This window comes from Dendrobates tinctorius, unplaced genomic scaffold, assembly GCF_039654945.1.
Source record: "Dendrobates tinctorius isolate UK_male_01 unplaced genomic scaffold, ASM3965494v1 ptg000034l, whole genome shotgun sequence".
Taxonomy (NCBI): Eukaryota; Metazoa; Chordata; class Amphibia; order Anura; family Dendrobatidae; genus Dendrobates; species Dendrobates tinctorius.
Window position 1 is genome coordinate 3,794,437 of NW_027361702.1, and position 19,936 is coordinate 3,814,372.

The following is a 19,936-nucleotide window of genomic DNA, read 5'->3' on the forward strand; positions in this document are numbered from 1 at the left end:
CATACTCACCACACACACCTAATTACCCGAAGCCATCGATCTCCTGTAATAAACATAAAATAATAAACCAACCTATATTTACCTCTCCCCCATAGTCCAATTAATATCAAGGGTACCACGACGATCTCCCGTGGAGAACAGCCGCATCAGCTGATGCGACCGCTCTCCAGAGGCTCCAGCACTGAAATGACAGGCTGTGTATCTCTCCGCCGGGAAAGCGGTCCTGTAAACCTAGCCCTAACCCTAATTTTCACGCAGCAGTGCTGTAAAGTGAGACCCTGAACTCAGGTAACCTCAGTGATGGACTGCAGTAGGCATTGTCTCCTGTCAGTTCATCACTTGGAGGCCCCATAGAGCAGTGACATCACCTGATGTCACTGTTCTATAGGGGAGAGCGTTGTGGGACCTTCGTTATTAATTGGACCGCGTCAGACAGGGAGTATACAGTTGGTTTATTATTTTTCGTAGGAGACGAGGGCGTCGCTTGGATCTGGGAGTCAAATAAAAATATGAAAACCGTGTTTTTATTTAATTAAAAGACTTTATTATGTGTGTGGGTTTTTTTTTAACCCTTTCAAAAGATTAGTAATGGATAGACGTCTTATTGACGCCGCTTCATTATTAACTGGGCTTAATGTCACCTTCCAATAGCAAGGTGACATTAACCCCTTATATTACCACATATCACACCGCTACACTGGAGTGGGAAGAGAGGGGCTAAGTGCCAGAATTGGCGCATCTTAGTGATGCGCCATTTCTGGGGCTGCTTCGGGTTGGTATTTGTTTTTTTTGGAGTCCCCCTATCTTAATAGCCAGTAAAGGCTATGCAGACTGCGGGCTGATATTCATAGCCTGGGAAGGGGCCATGGTTATTACCCCCTTCCCAGGCTACAAATATTGGCCCCGGTTGTCGGCTTTCCCCCTCTGGCACAGAAAATTGCGCAGGAGCCCACGCCATTTTTTCCCTTATTTTTTAAATAAATATGGCTATATATCTTTAGATATATCTATGTATATGTCTATAGATATATCTATGGAAATATCTATGGATATATCTATGGATGGACATATATCTATATCTAACAATATCTATCCAAATTTATCTATCTATCTTTCTATCCCATATTTATCTATTCCATATTTATCTATCATCTATCCTTGTATCTTTCTATTATCTATCCATCTATCCCATATGTATCTATTTATCTATCTATTATCATCTGTCTATGTAATGGAGTGTGGGTTGGACAAGGTTGGACAGAAATGACATCACAAATCTTTTTTTTTGTTAAATAACATCTTTATTTAGCTTACAAAAACACATATAAATCCGCAGGCAAAACCACACAAGAAAAACCGCATCAAATCCGCGGCAAAAACACACCTGCCAAGAGCTGCGTTTTTTGTGTGGAAGAATCCACGGGACTATCCACAACGTGTGCACATAGCCTTATGGTTTGCATACAACATCATCTAATACTGTTACTTCTACAGGTCATACAAAGGGTTTAAAGTGGATCGGTCACCCTCCCGGGACGTATATGACTTAATAATATGGGCATACAGGTGACAGAAATGTTACTCTAGTCCTACCTGTATTCCTCATTAATGGTCTTGATACTGAGAAATGTTATATTCTGTCTTTATGTTAATGATTTATTCCAGGCCCCGGGGTGTGCAGTGCCTGTAATAAATCCCTGCCTCTTCTCCTCATTACAATACTACCCCCCTTCCATGCACTTCAGTTATTTCCTCGGAGTCCTGCACCCTCTCAGAAATGCTTACCTAATCCTCCCTTCTGTGGGCACTGCATTCAGGGATCTTCTGCGCAGGCAAGTCACTGTGACCGCCGGTGTGCTCTCCCCACTTCCTCCCTGTACAGTCATCACTAGGAACCAGGTGTACATAGTGATGACTGCAGGGAGGAAGTGGGGAGAGCACCTTATCAGTGCGCACATCAGAAGTCACTGGCACCTGCACAGAAGATTCCTAAATGCAGCGCCCATAGAAAAGATGATGAGGTATGTATTTCTGAGGGACTACAGGACGTAGGATTCCGGGGCCATAACTGACGTGCATGGGAGAGGGGTAGTATTGAAATGCGGACAGGAGGCCGGGATTTCTTCCTGGCACTGCACGCCCCCAGAGCCTTTTAGAAATCATTAACATAAAGACAGAATATAACATTTCTCAGCAACAAAACTGCTAATATGAGGCATACATGTGGGACTAGTGTAACATTTCTATTACCTGTATGCCCATATTAATAGGTCATATACGTCCCAGGGGGGTGACAGATCCGCTTTAATTTCAACCATATATAAGTGCCTATTGTCATCCCAACTGGATAATCACCCTCTGACAGTTAAAAAACAGAGCAGTGAGGAGAGATTCTAGAAACTATTCTCAAATTATTTCCCTGTGAGGCGCAAAGGTTCTGAAATATATTTCATAGAGTGTACAAAACTCCAAGCTTTTTACGCAAGAATAGGATATCGCCATGGTGCAAAATGCCCTAGGTGATGGATTAAGGAGGCACATTTGATGCATATGACATAGAAATGTAGACGGATAGGCCCATTTTGGAAAGAGGTAACATAGTAAGGCCGAAAAAAGACATTAGTCCATCCAGTTCAGCCTATAAAATTCTGTCAGAATAAATCCCCAGATCTACGTCCTTCTAAAGAACCTAACAATAACTGTAAGATACAATATTGTTACGCTCCAGGAAGACATCCAGGCCTCTCTTGAACCCTTCGACTGAGTTCGCCTTCACCACCTCCTCAGGCAGGGAATTCCAGATTCTCACTGCTCTAGCAGTAAAGAATCCTCTTCTATGTTGGTGGAAAAACCTTTTCTCCTCCAGACGCAGAGAATGCCCCCTTGTGACCGTCACCTTCCTTGGTATAAACAGATCCTCGGAGAGATATTTGTATTGTCCCCTTATATACTTATACATGGTTATTAGATCGCCCCTCAGTCGTCTTTTTTCTAGACTAAATAATCCTAATTTTGCTAATCTCTCTGGGTATTGTAGTTCCCCCATCCCCTTTATTAATTTTGTTGCCCTCCTTTGTACCCGCTCTAGTTCCATTATATCCTTCCTGAGCACCGGTGCCCAAAACTGTACACAGTACTCCATGTGCGGTCTAACCAGAGATTTGTACAGAGGCAGTATAATGTTCTCATCATGTGTATCCAGACCTCATTTAATGCACCCCATGATCCTGTTTGCCTTGGCAGCTGCTGCCTGGCACTGGCTGCTCCAGGTAAGTTTATCATTAACTAGGATCCCCAAGTCCTTCTCCATGTCAGATTTACCCAGTGGTTTACCGTTCAGTGTGTAATGGTGATATTGATTCCTTCTTCCCATGTGTATAACCTTACATTTATCATTGTTAAACTGCATCTGCCACCTTTCAGCCCAAGTTCCCAACTTATCCAGATCCATCTGTAGCAGAATACTATCTTCTCTTGTATTGACTGCTTTACATAGCTTTGTATTATCTGCAAATATCGATATTTTACTGTGCAAACCATCTACCAGATCGTTAATAAATATGTTGAAGAGAATAGGTCCCAACACTGACCCCTGCGGTACCCCACTGGTCACAGCGACCCAGTTAGAGAATATACCATTGATAACCACCCTCTGCTTTCTATCACTAAGCCAGTTACTTACCCATTTACACACATTTTCCCCCAGACCCAGCATTCTCATTTTGTGTACCAACCTCTTGTGTGGCACGGTATCAAACGCTTTGGAAAAATCAGGATATACCACATCCAATGACTCACCTTGGTCCAGTCTATAGCTTACCTCTTCATAAAAACGGATTAGATTGGTTTGACAGGAGCGATTCCTCATAAACTCATGCTGATATGGTGTTAAACAGTTATTCTCATTGAGATAATCCAGAATAACATCCCTCAGAAACCCTTCAAATATTTTACCAACAATAGAGGTTAGACTTACTGGCCTATAATTTCCAGGTTCACTGGAATCTCCTTGGTAGAGTGTGTGGAATGAAATGTTAACAGATCCCTATATACTGTATATGTTTATTAGACTTTTTTGAAGACGGAGTGGATCCTGAGTTGCCCCTAATCATAGGTATCTCTCATATCTTATTTCAAGCACGTAAACTTCTTGCATTTCTTTGGTTAGAAACGCACAATCTCCATCTGTGGGAGAACTACAATGAAGGATAAATAATATAATCTGGTTGGAAAGAGGAGCAAATCATAAGCTTACCTCTAGTCTCGAATTTAAAAAGATAGAGTCCTTGGTTTGATGCTCCACGGCTGCCTACAAATCTTCTAATTGGAGATTGAATATTTGCGATGCTATCCGTTAATTGTTAACTTTTTTTTCTTCTCCCTCCTACGAATTTTCGTTATTCTAGAACTGCTCTAAAAATGAAAATGGTCCTCTCTGGAATGTTGGGATTTGGGTTTAGGGTGGGTTAAGGAATTGAAGTTGAGTTTATGTATTATACTATGGAATTATTATGCAATTTATGGCAATTTTGTATTTGGAGTTATTGAATAAAAATGATTTGATTTAAAAACAAGAGTCAGTGATAAGCGGTCATAAAGGAGCGCTTAGGAAGCAACCCAGGGGCAGACAAGGATGTCAGTTCTCCACCGCAGCTCCAGCCGAAAACCTCCAATGGAGGATAGTAGCAATGAGAAAATGGAAAACGGTCTTAGGAGCGCAGGAAAGAGACTCAGACAAGAGATGGGTTTAAACCACAACGCGTTTCGACGGAGGATCCGTCTTCATCAGGTGGAAGTTGTGGTTTAAACCCATCTCTTGTCTGAGTGTCTTTCCTGCACTCCTAAGACCGTTTTCCATTTTCTCATTGATTTAAAAACAGACTTTAACTGTTACGGTACGTGCACATGCTGCAGATTGATCCGCGCAGATTTTGCAAACTCAAAAGACCTGCGGTTTATCTGCGGATTAGCCTGCGGTTTATCATCTCTATAATGGAGGAGATGGCAAAATGCTGCGGAATTGGCAGACAAGAAGTGACATGTCAATTCTTTCTGCGGATTGGAAATCGCAGCAAAAACCGCGTGGAAAATTCCGCACTGTCTGCACTGCGGTTTCCATTGGATATAATGGTACTGTACAATGCAGCTAACTCTGCTGAGGATCCGCAGGGCCAAAACCGCTGCGGATCCGCAGCAGAATCCGCAGCGTGTGCACACACCCTTAAACAGAAAACTGCATGAGTTTAATATCCCCGTATTCACACTGATATTGATTTGGAGAATCATATTGTCAGCTTATTTTTTTAACACATGCTGAATGTTGTAAAAACAAAACTCAACACAGGAATGTGCATCCTTTTCCCCGCACTTTGATTTTTTTCCTATTTTCCAGTACATCATACAATAAAATGTATAGTGTTATTCAAAACTACATCTTAACTTGCAAAAACAAGCCCCCTCATTTGGCCATGTTGATGGAAAAATAAAAAATATGTCTGTTGAAAATAGTGGAGGAAACAAGTGCAAAAACTGAAAAATCAGCAGTTCTTGAAAGCTTTTCAAAAATCTATTAAGAGTGGAAGAGTCAGCAATACCACAGTATGGAACATGATGGACAGACAGGAGATGAGCAGCCCTGGTAGCAGTATAGATATAACATGATGCATAGGGAAGATGTATTTGGTTGTGTGAGGGTTCAGCACTAATTGCAACAGAACAGTACAGATCACAATAGAAAGGTAGATGCTAGATGTAGTCATTGAGATTAGAGAAGTAAAAATCCACACTGATTAATGCCTGATTTATTTTGAGAAATATAAGGATTTCCACACTTGTGGAGAACAATCTGGTCAGCTGAAGCATGACAAAGCCTTTGTATATCCTTTCTGACAGTACACCCGGGAAAGGACAAAACAGTACAACCATGGCAAACTAGAACCAGTCTGTTGACCCGGAAGTCCATGGAGTCAGGGCTCAGGTTATCTGCCCAAGAAAGAGGCTAATGATGATTTTGAATGGCATAAGCTAGCTTTGGGTGGTCATTAATAAGTGTGTATTGGCAAGTGCATGTAGGTACGAAGCCGCACAAAGTCTGACATCAAATGATAGTTTCAATAATTATTAAGGAATCACCTGATTAGACAGATACCCTGTATGTATCTGATTGGGAGTGTGTATACTACTACTAATAATCTTTATTTTTATATAGCGCTAACATATTCTGCAGCACTTTACAGTTTATCATCACTGTCCCCGATGGGGCTCACAATCTGAATTCCCTATCAGTATGTGCTTGGTGGGATTCAAACCCAGGACTCCAGCGCTGCAAGGCTGCAGTGCTATCCACTGAGCCACTGTGCTGTGTCTCCTTGCATTCCACCTGCTAAGCATTGTCTTTTTAACAGCATTAAAATTCCTGTTATTAAAAAAAGTTATATACCATAAGTCTTAAGTTAAGGACTATTTGCCTTTAGCGATTTGTAAATAATTATGATTTACCCTATGTTGACTCTTTGAACAGCTCTAATATGTATGTATGCCTAGACACAGTCCAGGTACACAACTGAACTTAGGCCCCTTTCACACATCAGTTTTTTGCCATCAGTTGCAATCCGTAGTTTTTAGAAAAAAATGAATCCGGCGACTGATAACGCTGGATCCGTTTTTTTTCTTCTAGACTTGTATTTGCGACGGATGGCCTCACGTTTTGTCCGTCATTCACTGGATCCGTCGGAAATTTTGTGTCTGTCGGGCGGAGACGACGGACAAAGAAATGTTTTTTGTCTCCGTTGAAAAGTCGAACAGCGACGGATGCAGCGCCATCAGTCGTTGGCTGTAATGGAAGCCTATGGGCGCAGGATCCTTAGCTGTCCGGCAAATGACAGAATCCAGCGACGGATTCCGTTTTTTTTAAACTTGGCATGCTCCAATTATCAGGTAGGGCAGTCGTATCCAGCAAAAAACCGGATCCGTTGCATCAGTTTTTCACAATCTGCGACGGATCCGTTTTTTTTCCAAAACTGCTGGATTGCTACTGATGCCAAAAAACAGATGTGAAGGAGGCCTAAGGCTTCTTTTACACTTCCCGTGATTTTCGCGGGCTGTATTGCCGTGATTTTCAGGGTCACCCGCAAAAATGGACCACAAAAAACCTTCTCGGATCGCCGTTTTGACAATTGGGGGAAAAAATACAGTGTACCGCAAAAACAAGCTACCGTTGTTTTTGTGGCACCATTGATTTAAATGGGGGCTGTGTCCGCAAGCCGTGAAAAATATCGAGCAAGCTCAATATTTTTTCACGGCCGTAAATACGGCGATGCGACAAATTTTTTGCGGGCTGTTTTTGCGGCCCCAAAGAAATCTATTGGGGCCGCAAAAACACGGTAAGTGTAAAAAGAGCCAAACAATGAGTGGAGAATAAGTGTTATTCATATTCTCTAAAAAAAAAAAAAAAAAAAAAAAAGGCCAAGAAAGCAAAAATTCTGCAGGGGTATGTAAACTTTTGAGCACAACTATGTGGATATGTGGATACACATCTACAAAAATGTGTGTCACTGCTACCTACATATCTAAAGGATACTGGACACACAATTCAAATTCTAGAATCGGTCAATTGGACAGAAAATTACATCTTGTGTACTTTGGACATTAAGTCACTATATAAGATCATTAATCAACAAAAAGTATGCAAATCTGCAGACTATTTCCTATGTACACTAGGTATATATAGTCAGATCTAAGTCCAATTCATTGTGGAAAGCATCTAATTCATTCTGAAACATAAAATTGTTGGTCAGACTCATATGTGAAATAATAATCTCCAAATGTGGGTAATGGCAATGGGGACACGGTTTGCCCCAAGTTATGCCAACCTGTATGTAGGAAAATGGAAGTAAACTCATTTTCACAAATGGTCAGTTATGGTATCGCTTCATGGACATTTTTTTCATTCGGGAAGGCACACAGATGGATCTCAACTGTTTTATGGCTGGACACAATAATAATTTTGTCTTGGAGTTCACACCAGCTACAAGTAACACGAATGTGAATTTTTTGGATCTTAACATTTGCGTGGACAACAGTACTTTGATAACCAAATGTTATCGCAAAAGAGGTTGACTCCAACAATTTTATCCATACTAGCAGCTGCTATTTACAGGTATGGCTTACCAACATCTCTAGGGGCCAATTTACACGGATCAGGTGGAACTGTACTAATGTAAGAGACTGCAATATTGAGCCAGATTATCTCAAAAATCAGTTCCTGGAAAAAGGATACCAACTGCCATTGCTTGAGAAAGCAAGGCTGGATGTAAGAGCTATTCCCAGAACCAATCATCCATAAGGTAAAAACACTTGAACCTCCTAGTCTTGCACAACAAATTAGGGAACTACCTATTATGTAGATCATAGGAGTGTAACGTGCTGCTGCAGTGCAGTACAGCGCAACCTCCACCAGGGGGTGATGGTGAGGGAAGAGAGGTTGCACACACAGCGTAGTAGTACAGTGCAACACCACAGGTGTCACAGGTAATGAGAGTGGTCAGACTAGCTGAAGTCAGCAACTGTCAGGAGCAGAAGCACCAAGGGAGACAGCAAGTCAGGGATGAGTGATAAGTCAGGACCTACCAGGAACGTGGTATCAGAAACAAAAGCCGTTGTCAGGGTATAAGCCAGCCGGAAAGCGTGGTATCAGAAACACAAAAACCAGACGCAGAGTCCAGAGATCAAGCCAAGTCATACACAGGTCCAGGTAATCAGTGGCAAGATGAACACTAAATGAATACAGGTCAGAGGCAGTAGCTTGGAAGCTTGCAGTATAGCTGACGCTGGCCCGCAGGCTGCAGAGGACTGAAATAGCCCAGCCAGCTCCAGAACGAGGCAGAGGGGATTAACCCCCGCATGACCAGTCCAAAGAGAAGACCGCAGAAAACAAACTGGACTGGATCATGACAAGGAGGTTCATGAATATTATCCGGAAACACTGGCCCGTTCTTCAGAAACACAAGAGTACAGGGGAACTATTACCGGTCCACCTGATGGTTATCTACAGAAAAGCCCAAACTATAGGCAAAAAAAAGTTCCATCTAACAAACACTTTTCATTACTGAACATGGGCTTTACATCGTGCGGCAGTTGCTCCTGTTGCATACGCATAACATACAAAATAACACTGCAAACGTCCTTTATGGATACCAACAAAACTAGGCAATTTACTATTAAAGATATCATTTCCTGCCACTCCACAGGGGTCATCCATATGGTCAGATGTCCTTGTGACAAAAATATATAGGTCGAACCAAGAGACGGCTAATGGACAGAATGACAGAACATTTTGATAATATCAAAGTATGCCGCCTGTTGTGAATTCGCTTTCTGGCCTCCCTCTGTTTATTACTGAAGGTAGTGGAGCTGGTCTGATTGACAGAGGAGTTGCGAGTTCTCTTTCTGGGCTCCTTCTGGTGGTTACTTGAAGTAATGCAGCTGATCTGATTGACAGAGGCTGGCCACCTGATAATGATGATGACGATTGGAGATCTGGGGTTTCAGAGTGGGATTTAAGACAGCCGACTCCCTCTATCCCTGCTGGTGATTTGCTTCCTGTTCCTCCTGAGGTCTGATTTCTCCAGTTCTGTCCCTGCATGTTCAGCTAAGTGGTTTATTTGCTATTCTGTTGGCATTTGATCTGGTTTTGTCTCTCTCTTCTTGGTGCGGGTCAGCCAGCTCCAGCTGGGGCTGTGCTGAATCACCGCCCATATGTTACTGCTTGTGCCAGTTTGTTTTATCCCCTGTTAGATTGGTCTCTTTTTGCTCTGCTTTCAGAATATACAAGAGTGCTGATATAGTGGGGGGCAAAGTCGTGTGACTTCAGTGTTTTTTGCATCAGACGTGTTGGACTTTTTGCAGGGTTTTTTGCGTGATTGCAGACTGTCTTTCCTTTCCTGTCTAGTCAGTGTGGGCCCCATCATTTGCTCAGTCTATTTTCCTGCCTGTGTTTGTGTTTTCATCTTGTCTCACTGACAATATATGTTTGGGGGCTATCTATTCCTTCGGGGTCTGCTCTGGGGCAGTAAGTGTCAAATTTTTTTTTAGATATATATTTTTTCATAGAATCGTAGAGTTGGAAGGAACCTCCTGGGCCATCTGGTCCAACCCCCTGCTCAGGATTCGCTAAATCATCCCAGACAGATATCTGTCCAGCCTCTGTTTGAAGACTTCTATTGAAGGAGAACTCACCACCTCTAGTGGCAGCCTGTTCCACTCATTGATCACTCTGTCAAAAAGTTTTTTCTAATATCTAATCTGTGTCTCCTCCCATTCAGTTTCATCCCATTGCTTCTAGTCTTTCCTTGTGCAAATGAGAATAAAGATGATCCTTCTGCAATGTGACAGCCATTGAGATATTTGTAGACCGTTATTAAGTCGCCTCTCAGTCTTCTCTTTTGCAGGCTAAACATTCCCAAATCCTGCAACCTTTCCTCATAAGACAGGGTTTGCAGACCGGTTACCATTCTGGTCGCTCTTTTCTGAACTTGCTCCAGTTTATTGATATCTTTTTTAAAATGTGGCGTCCAAAATTGGACACAGTATTCCAGATGAGGTCTGACCAAACAGGAGTAGAGGGCAATAATGACTTCACGTGATCTAGACTGTATGCTTCTGTTAATACATCCTAGAATTGCATTTTCCTTTTTTGCTGCTGCATCACACTGTTGACTCATATTCAGTCTGATCTATTAGTATACCCAAGTCTTTTCACATGTGCTGTTGCTTAGCCCTATTCCTCCCATTCGGTATATGCTTTTTTCATTTTTATTGCCCAGATGTAGTACTTTGCATTTTTCCCTGTTAAAAACCATTCTGTTAGTTGCTGCCCACTGCTCCAGTTTATTTACATCTTTTTGAATCTTCTCTCTCTCTTCTCTAGTATTAGCTATCCATCCTAGCTTTGTGTAATCAGCAAATTTAATCAGTTTACCCTCAATTCCTTCATCTAAATCATTGATAAAGATGTTGAACAATACAGGGCCCAGGACAGAGCCCTGTGGTAACCCACTTGAGACATTCTTCCAACTGGATGTGCAGCCATTTACGACCACTCTCTGGGTCCGATCACTAAGCCAGTTATGAATCCACCTAACAGTTGCCTTGTCCATTCCATACTTAGTCATTTTTTCAATAAGGATTGTGTGAGATACTTTGTCAAATGCTTTGCTGAAGTCAAGATATACTATATCTACAGCATTTCCCTGATCCACCCAATCAGTGATTCTGTCATAGAAGGAAATTAAGTTAGTCTGACATGACTTATTATTTACAAACCCATGCTGACTCTGTTTAATCACTTCATTCTTATCCAGGTACTGACATACATGTTTAATAATTTGTTCAAAGATCTTTCCTGGTATAGAAGTCAGACTCACCGGCCTATAGTTGCCTGAGTCCGCCTTCTTCCCCTTTTGAAGATAGGAACAACATTTGTTCTTCTCCAGTCTTCTGGGACTTCTCCTGTTCTCCACGAATTTTCAAAGATTATGGAGAGCGGTTCAAAAATTTCTTCTGCTATCTCCTTCAATACTCTGGGGTGTAACTCTTCTGGACCTGGAGACTTGAATTTAGGTTATCTAAGTGTTTCCTCACTATATTTCTGTTTATAGATATCCTGGATTCTTCTATTCCCTTAATAGGACAGTGAAGAACAGTTGATGTTACATTTCCTTACTGAGAGAAAACAGATGCAAAATAGGAATTTAAAAGTTTGGCCTTCTCAACATCCTGTCTTATCATTTCATCATTTTCATCCTATAAAAATCCTATAGCATCTTTGACTTTTCTTTTACTTTTGACATATCCCAAAAATCCTTTATTTTTGCTTTTGATGTCTCTTGCAAGCCTCAATTCATTGTCAGCTTTAGTAATCTGATTCGTGCCCTGCAGGTTCTGCAGACAGCATTATATTCTTCTTTAGATATGCCTCCCTCTTTCAATTTTATAAACATTTCTTACTTCCTTTTTAGCATGTGCTTAAGTTCTGTGTTCATCCATCCTGGTTTAGTTAAATGCTTCCTATTCTTCCCTCTTTTCGTTATTGTTAATGATTGTGCTTTGAGAATTTCATTTTTCAAGATTTCCCATCCTTCCTGGACATTTTTATCCTTAAGGATATCCAGCCATTGGATCCCTCCAATTCTTTCTGAATCCCTTAAAATCTGCCTTTCTGAAATCTAACCTTGACGTCTGAGTCTTCACAGGTCTTCCTCCTCTAGTTATCCAAAATTCTAAAATAGCATGGTCGCTACGTCCTAGGGTCCCAGCCTCTTTTACCTCCAACCATTTCCTCCCTGTTTATAAGGATTAGATCCAAGGTAGCAGTTCCCCTTGTTTTCTCCCCTACCTTTTGGAAGATAAAGTTGTCAGCAAGAGAGGATAAGAATTTCCTTGACCTGTTAGTTTTGCCTGAGAGAGATTCCCAACAAATGTCTGGATAGTTGAAATCTCCCATGACAACTATGTCATATTTTTTGGAGAACTTGGCCATGTGAAGCATAAAGAGTTCATCCATATCTACAGCTTGCACAGGCAGCCTGTAGTAAATGTCTACAATGGTGTCCTTTCCATTGTTCTGTCCTTGTATTCTTACCCAAACAGTTTCTGCAGAACTCCCAGGCTCTGAAGCTTCAATCTCTGTGCAGATATACGTGTTTCTAACATACAATGCGACACCTCCTCCTCGTTTATCAAGTCTGTTTCTTGCAAATAAGTTGTATCCTTCTAGCCTTGTATTCCAATCATGTATATTGTCCCACCAAGTTTCTGTGATTCCAATGACATCATATTTCTTTTCCTGCGTTAGTATTTCCAATTCTCCTTGTTTGTTGCCCATGCTTTGTGCATTAGTATAGAAACATTTTAGTTTGTGATTGGTTTCTCTTTCTCCAATATTTTTATTATTTAGATTCTTTTGTCTTTGTTCTTCCTTTCCACTTCTAATAGCAGAGTTCTCAATAGCATTTGTCAGGTGTATTGCTTTTTCGGGCCTTTGGCTTCCCCTCCCGCATTGTTCTAGTTTGAAGCTCTCCTTATAAGTGTAGCAAGGCGATTTCCAATTACATGTTTTCCAGTCTTCGTATGGTGCACCCCTTTTTTTAGGGGGGGGGGGGCTGCAGGAGGAGATTTTTTTTTTTTTTCTCTAAATGGAGACTAAGCAATTCTCTGATCGTGCTGAGCAGCTCGCTGCTGAAGTGAGGGGAATTTCTGCCTATCTCGCTCAATCATCTGCTGTTGAACCAAAAATTCCTACTCCTGATGCAGGAAAGATGTATATCTTTGTACCGTGTTAGCCAGTGGATAGAAAAATATTCAGGATTGAGAGTCCTCAGTAGTTGATACCTTTTAATGGCTAACTGAAAAGATGGTAATACATTGCAAGCTTTCGAGACTACTCAGGTCTCTTCATCAAGCTAGACTAATACAAAATCTGAAGTCACATATTTATGCACAATACAGCCTAGAAAAAATGCAATAGATAAGACAAGTGACGTGAAGCAGAACTATCAATATGGGAGAGGGAGAAACATAAATATAAACATTGGACCAGTTCATAGATAAGGAGTCTGGATGTTTTATGGTCCTCTGATTGGGGTCTAGTTCTGTGTTGCCCCGCAAGGTTTTAAAAGGAAATTCCTTAATTGATGTAAAAAGACATAAATCCATGCGACACATTCATTCCAGCACTGAGAGTGTCAAAGTTCGTCATAAATTTGTACTCCCAAACTCGTCTCTCTCTCTGAGATGTGAAGTTATCTTTCAATACCAGTAATTTCATATCCATGCTGCTGTGATCAGGGATACAGAAATGTTTTGCCACAGGTAGATCCATTCTTTTTTCTCTTATTGTGTGCGCAGCGATTCCCAGGATTGGGCCTTTTCTTTGACACCCAGAGTTCCTATTCTAGCTAATGTGGACGCGTTTTTTTTCAAGCCTTGGGGTTGTTGTATGATGAACCTAATGCTATTGATCAAGCTGAGAAAACCTTATTGGCATTGAACCAGGCTCAGGATTCTGCAGTTATATTGTCAAAAATTCCAAAAGTGGGTGGTCCTTACTAAATGGAATGACGATGCCCTAGCAGCTCTCTTTCGGAAGGGTATGGCAGAAACCGTAAAAGATGTTATGGTAGGATTTCCTGTTCCCTCTGGTGTAGACGATTCGATGTCATTGGCCATTCAAATTGATTGGCGTTTACATGAATGTAAAACTACACGAGAGGCGTTGCTGCCTTTCGAACGAACGTCTGAACCTATGCAATGTGATAGGGTTTTGTCTAGGGCGCAACGTCAGGAGTTTAGAAGGCGTAATAAGCTGTGTTTTTTCTGTGGAGACGCCTCATACCATTTCTGTCTGCCCTAAACGAGAAAAGCGTTTTGCTCACACATTTGCGGTGGGCAGTGTACCACCTAGGTTTCTTTTGGCGATTACCCTGATCTGCTCCTTGTCAACATTTTCCGCTAAGGCTTTTGTAGATTCAGTAGCAGCTTTGAATCTGATGGATTTGGACTTTGATAAACATTGTGGTTTTCCCATGATACCCTTGCAGACTCCTATCCCATTGAGGGGCATTGATGCTACTCCTTTGGCAGAGAATAAACCCCAGTTTTGGACCCAGGTGATAATGCCGGTCGCCCCGGACCACCAAGAAAATTGAAAATTTTTGGTGTTGCACAATTTGCATGATACTATTGTTCTTGGTTTTCCTTGGTTGCAAACTCATAATCCTGTTTTGGATTGGGAATCTGTGTCTGTGGTGAGTTGGGGTTGTCAATGTGTTCTTAGTGACACTCCTGTTTTCTCCAACTCTCCCCAGTATCATGATATTCCTGACTATTTGGCTGATTTTTGATGTATTTAGTGAGAGTAAGTCTGCGTCTTTGCCTCCTCATAGGAGCTATGAGTTAATGCCCGGGTGGAAATTTTCCAAGGGTCGGCTTTTCAATTTATCGGTACCTGAACATGATGCTATGTGATCTTATATCAAGGAGTCATTGGAGAAGGGTCATATTAGACCATCCTCTTCACCTTTAGGTGCTGGGTTTTTTTTTTGTGGCCAAGAAAGATGGTTCATTAAGGCCATGTATTGACTATCGTTCCCTTAACAAAATCACTGTTAAATATCAGTACATGTTACCCCTGATTTCTGATTTATTTTCCAGAGTTAAAAGTGCCTGTTGGTTTACCAAGCTTGACCTCTGGGGGTGCATAATCTTATTCACATCAAGCACGGGGATGAATGGAAGACGGCGTTTAATACTCCGGAGGGACATTTTGAGTACCTGGTGATGCCTTTTGGGCTCACTAATTCCCCTTCTATCTTCCAATCTTTTATGAACGATATTTTCCGGGACTTTGTGGATAAGTTTTTGATCATTTATCTGGATGATATTTTGATCTTTTCCAGTGATTGGGATTCTCATGTGGAACATGTCCGGACTGTGTTCCGGATTTTGAGGGAAAATTCTCTGTATGTTAAGGGATCAAAGTGCCTTTTTGGTGTACAGAGGATTTTAATTTTGGGATTCATTTTGTCCCCGTCTGCTATTGAAATGGACCTGGCCAAGATACAGGCCATTTATGATTGGGTTCAGCCCACTTCTTTGAAGGCTCTCCAGAAGTTTTTGGGTTTTGCTAATTTCTACCGTAAATTTATAAGTAATTTTTCTGGTATTGTTAAACCACTGACTCATTTGACCAAAAAGGGTGCTGATGTGGTGAATTGGTCTCCAGAGGCAGTCTCGGCATTTCAGGAGCTTAAGCGGAGATTCACTTCTCCGGTTCTACGGCAACCTGATGCCTCACTCCCATTTCAGGTGGAGGTAGATGCTTCTGAGATTGGTGCAGGAGCCGTTTTGTCCCAAAAAGATCCAGTGACTTCTAAGATGAATCCTTGTGTCTTCTTTTCTCGAAAATTCTCCCCATCTGAACGCAACTATGATGTGGGGAATTGGGAATTGTTGGCCATGAAATGGGCATTTGAAGAGTGGGACATTGGTTGGAAGGAGCTAAACATCAAGTTGTGGTCCTCACCGACCACAAGAATTTGATTTATCTTGAATCAGCCAAACGCTTGAATCCTAGACAGGCTAGGTGGGCCTTGTTTTTCACGCATTTTAATTTTGTGGTCTCTTTTCTTCCGAGCACTAAGAATGTTAAGGCGGACGCCCTTTCTAGGAGTTTCTTTGCGGATTCTCTTGATGTGACCGAGCCTACTACCATTCTAAATGAGGGTGTAGTTCTTTCCGCTATTTCACATGATTTGAGACGTGCCCTGGAGGAATTTCAGGAGGACAAACCTGAATGGGAGAATTGTATGTCCCTGACCAGTGGAGGAAAAGAGTAATGTCTGAAATTCATTGCTCCACGTTGGCTAGTCATCCAGGTATTTTTGGTACCAGAGATTTGGTGGCCTGCCTTATCTCGTGATGTCAGGAAATTTGTGCAGTCCTGTAGGACTTGTTCTCGGTCCAAGCCCTGTTCTCGTTCTAGTGGGTTGTTGATGCCCCTGCCGGTGCCCAGGAGGCCATGGACCCATATCTCAATGGATTTTATTTCCGATCTTCCTGTCTCTCAGAGAATGACTTATCTGGGTGATTTGTGATAAATTTTCTAAGATGGTCCATCTTGTACCACTCCCAAAGTTGCCATCTTCTTCTGAGTTGATGCCCTTGTTTTTACAACAGGTGGTTCAGTTGCACGGGATTCCTGAGAACATTGTGTCGGACAGAGGAGTCCAGTTTGTTTCCAGATTTTGGAGAGCTTTTTATTCCAAACTGGGAATTCAGTTATCTTTCTCCTCTGCATTTCATCCTCAGACCAATGGGCAGAATGAGAGAACAAATCAGACTTTGGAGTCCTATTTGAGATGTTTCAGATCTGCTGATCAGGATTACTGGGTCTCATTTTTGCCCTTGGCCAAATTCGCGCTAAACAATAGAGCTAGTTCTGCCACTTTGATGTCGCCCTTTTTCTGTAACTTTGGGTTTCAGCCTCGATTTTCTTCAGGGCAAGTGGAATCTTTGGCCTGCACAAGTGTGGACTCTGTGGTAGAGAGAATGCAGCAGATTTGGGACCAAGTGGTGGATAAGTTGTCCCACTCTCAGGAAAAAGCCCAATGGTTTTCCAACCGGCATAGGACCATTGGTCCCCGGTTTAAAGTGGGTGATATAGTTTGGTTGTCTTCAAAGAATATTCCTATGAAGGTTGCGTCTCCAAAATTCAAGCCAAGATTCATTTGACCTTATAAGATTTTGGAGATCCTTAATCCCGTTTCTTTCGATTGGCTCTTCCAGTTACGTTTAAGATCCATAACGTGTTTCATAAATCTTTGTTGAAGAGGTTTGTGGAGCCTGTAGTTCCTATGGCGGCGCCTCCTGAACCTGTATTGGTTAAAGGCATTTTGGAGTATGAGGTAGAGAAAATATTGGATTCTGGTTTGGCTAGACGGAGACTCCAGTACTTGGTCAAATGGAAGGGTTATGGCCAGGAGGATAATTCTGGGGTCTCTGCTTCTGACATTCATGCCGAAAGATTGGTTCGTACTTTTCACCGGGCCCATCCTGATCGGCCTGGTGGCGTGGATGAGGGTTCGGTGACCCCTCCTCAAGGGGGGTACTGTTGTGAATTCGCTTTCTGGCCTCCCTCTGGTTATTACTGAAGGTAGTGGAGCTGGTCAGATCGACAGAGGGGTTGCAAGTTCTCTTTCTGGGCTCCCTCTGGTGGTTACTGGAGGTAATGGAGCTGATCTGATTGACAGAGGCTGGCCACCTGATAATGATGATGACGATTGGAGATCTGGGGTTACAGATTGGGATTTAAGACAGCCGACTCCCTCTATCCCTGCTGGTGATTTGCTTCCCGTTCCTTCTGAGGTCTGATTTCTCCAGCTCTGTCCCTGCATGTTCAACTAAGTGGTTTATTTGCTTTTCTGTTGGCACTTGATCTGGTTGGTGGCGGTCAACCAGCTCTGGCTGGGGCTGTGCTGAATCACCGCCCATATGTTACTGCTTGTGCCAGTTTGTTTTATCCCCTGTTAGATTGGTCTCTTTTTGCTCTGCTTTCAGAATATACCAGAGTGCTGATATAGTGGGGGGCGAAGTCATGTGACTTCAGTGTTTTTTGCATCAGATGTGTTGGACTTTTGCAGGGTTTTTTGCTTAATTTGCAGAGTGTCTTTCCTGTCCTGTCTCGTCAGTGTGGGCCCCATCATTTGCTCAGTCTATTTTCCTGCCTGTGTTTGTTTTCATCTTGTCTCACCGACAATATATGTTTGGGGGCTATCTATTCCTTTGGGGTCTGCTCTGGGGCAGTTTAGATTTCCCCTTCTTGCTTTAGGCTTAGTTAGCTCTCCGGCGTCTAGGATCATCGTAGGTACGCTCCACGGCGACTGCTAGTTGTGTGGATAGAATCAGGGGTCTGCAATCAACTTAGGTACCAACCTCTCTGGTTTTCTGTGGCTTCGCCTGGACCTGCTCTCCTCCTCGGTGACCCATTCATAACAGCCGCCACTATTTGGACAAACATAATTGGTCCTATAGTGGGGTCTATTTTAGTGGCATCCAAATTGTCCAGAAAAATCCGAGAGGGGGGGACTACTTGACACAAATGTCCAGGATTGAATCCAAATTGATCTTTATACTGGACAGTCTGGTCCTTAAAGGGAATCTGTCACCCTTTTTATGGCCTTTCACCTGCCGGCATATACATCGGGGGCTTATCTACAGCATTCTGTAATGCTGTAGATAAGCCTACGATGTAACCTGAAAGAGAAGAAAAACACGTTATATTATACTCACAGAGGTGGGCGGTCCGGTCCGATGGGTGTCGCCGTCCCGTCCGGCGCCTCCCTTCTTCATGCGATGATGTCCTCTTCTCCCGTCCTGTAATGGCTCCGGCGCAGGCGCACTGCTCTGCCCTGTTGAGGGCAGAGCAGAGTCCTGCAGTGCGCAGGCATCAGGAGAGGTCTGGCGCCAGCGCACTGCAGAATTCTGCTCTGCCCTCAACAGGGCAGAGCAATACGCCTGCGCCGGAGCCATTTCAGGACGGGAGAAGAGGACGTTATCGCATGAAGAAGGGAGGCGCCGGACCGGACCGCAACACCCATCGGACCGGACCGCCCACCTCCGTGAGTATAATATAACGTGTTTTTCTTATCTCTCAGGTTACATCGGAGGCTTATCTACAGCATTACTGAATGCTGTAGATAAGCCCCCGATGTCTATGCCGGCAGCTAATAAGGGAAAAAAGGGGTGACAGATCCCCTTTAAGTGGCTTAACCACAAAATAGAATTATATGCTTTATAGAGCGCTCAAAGCACATGTCCGTAGGATGCTTATTTGTAACACACATAGAACATATAGTACTAGTTACAAACAAAAAAAAATAGCAGAAAAAAAAGTCAGCACCGCTTACCTGCCCAGGTCTTTGGACAAATGCACTACAGGATGCAGCCAGCCCATACAACAAGATGTTGGCAACACAGGTTCAAAATACTAAATAGACAGCCACTCACCACCTACCCATTCATGGAGGGGGTGAGTGCTTAGTAGACATTTGCACAATAAAGGCCTGTATTCACTGTTCACTGTAGGCACTGTTCACATAAAGGTAACGCATAGTGTCTGGTTCTCAGCCTATTAGTCACGCCCCTACTTTTCGATTGGGCGGGCTGGCCGACACTATCTCAATGCATCCCAGTGTAAACACCCCTGTATACAAGACCAAACGTACTGGGCTTGGCTGCACTCTGAAAAATATAGTGCACAAAACACATCAAAATAGTGAGGTATCGGTCGATATTTTGGCCAAAACATGTAAACTCGCAACCCATGTCACTGGTCCCCACACTTGCGAGTCCTATCACTAAACTAATATCAAAGCCACAA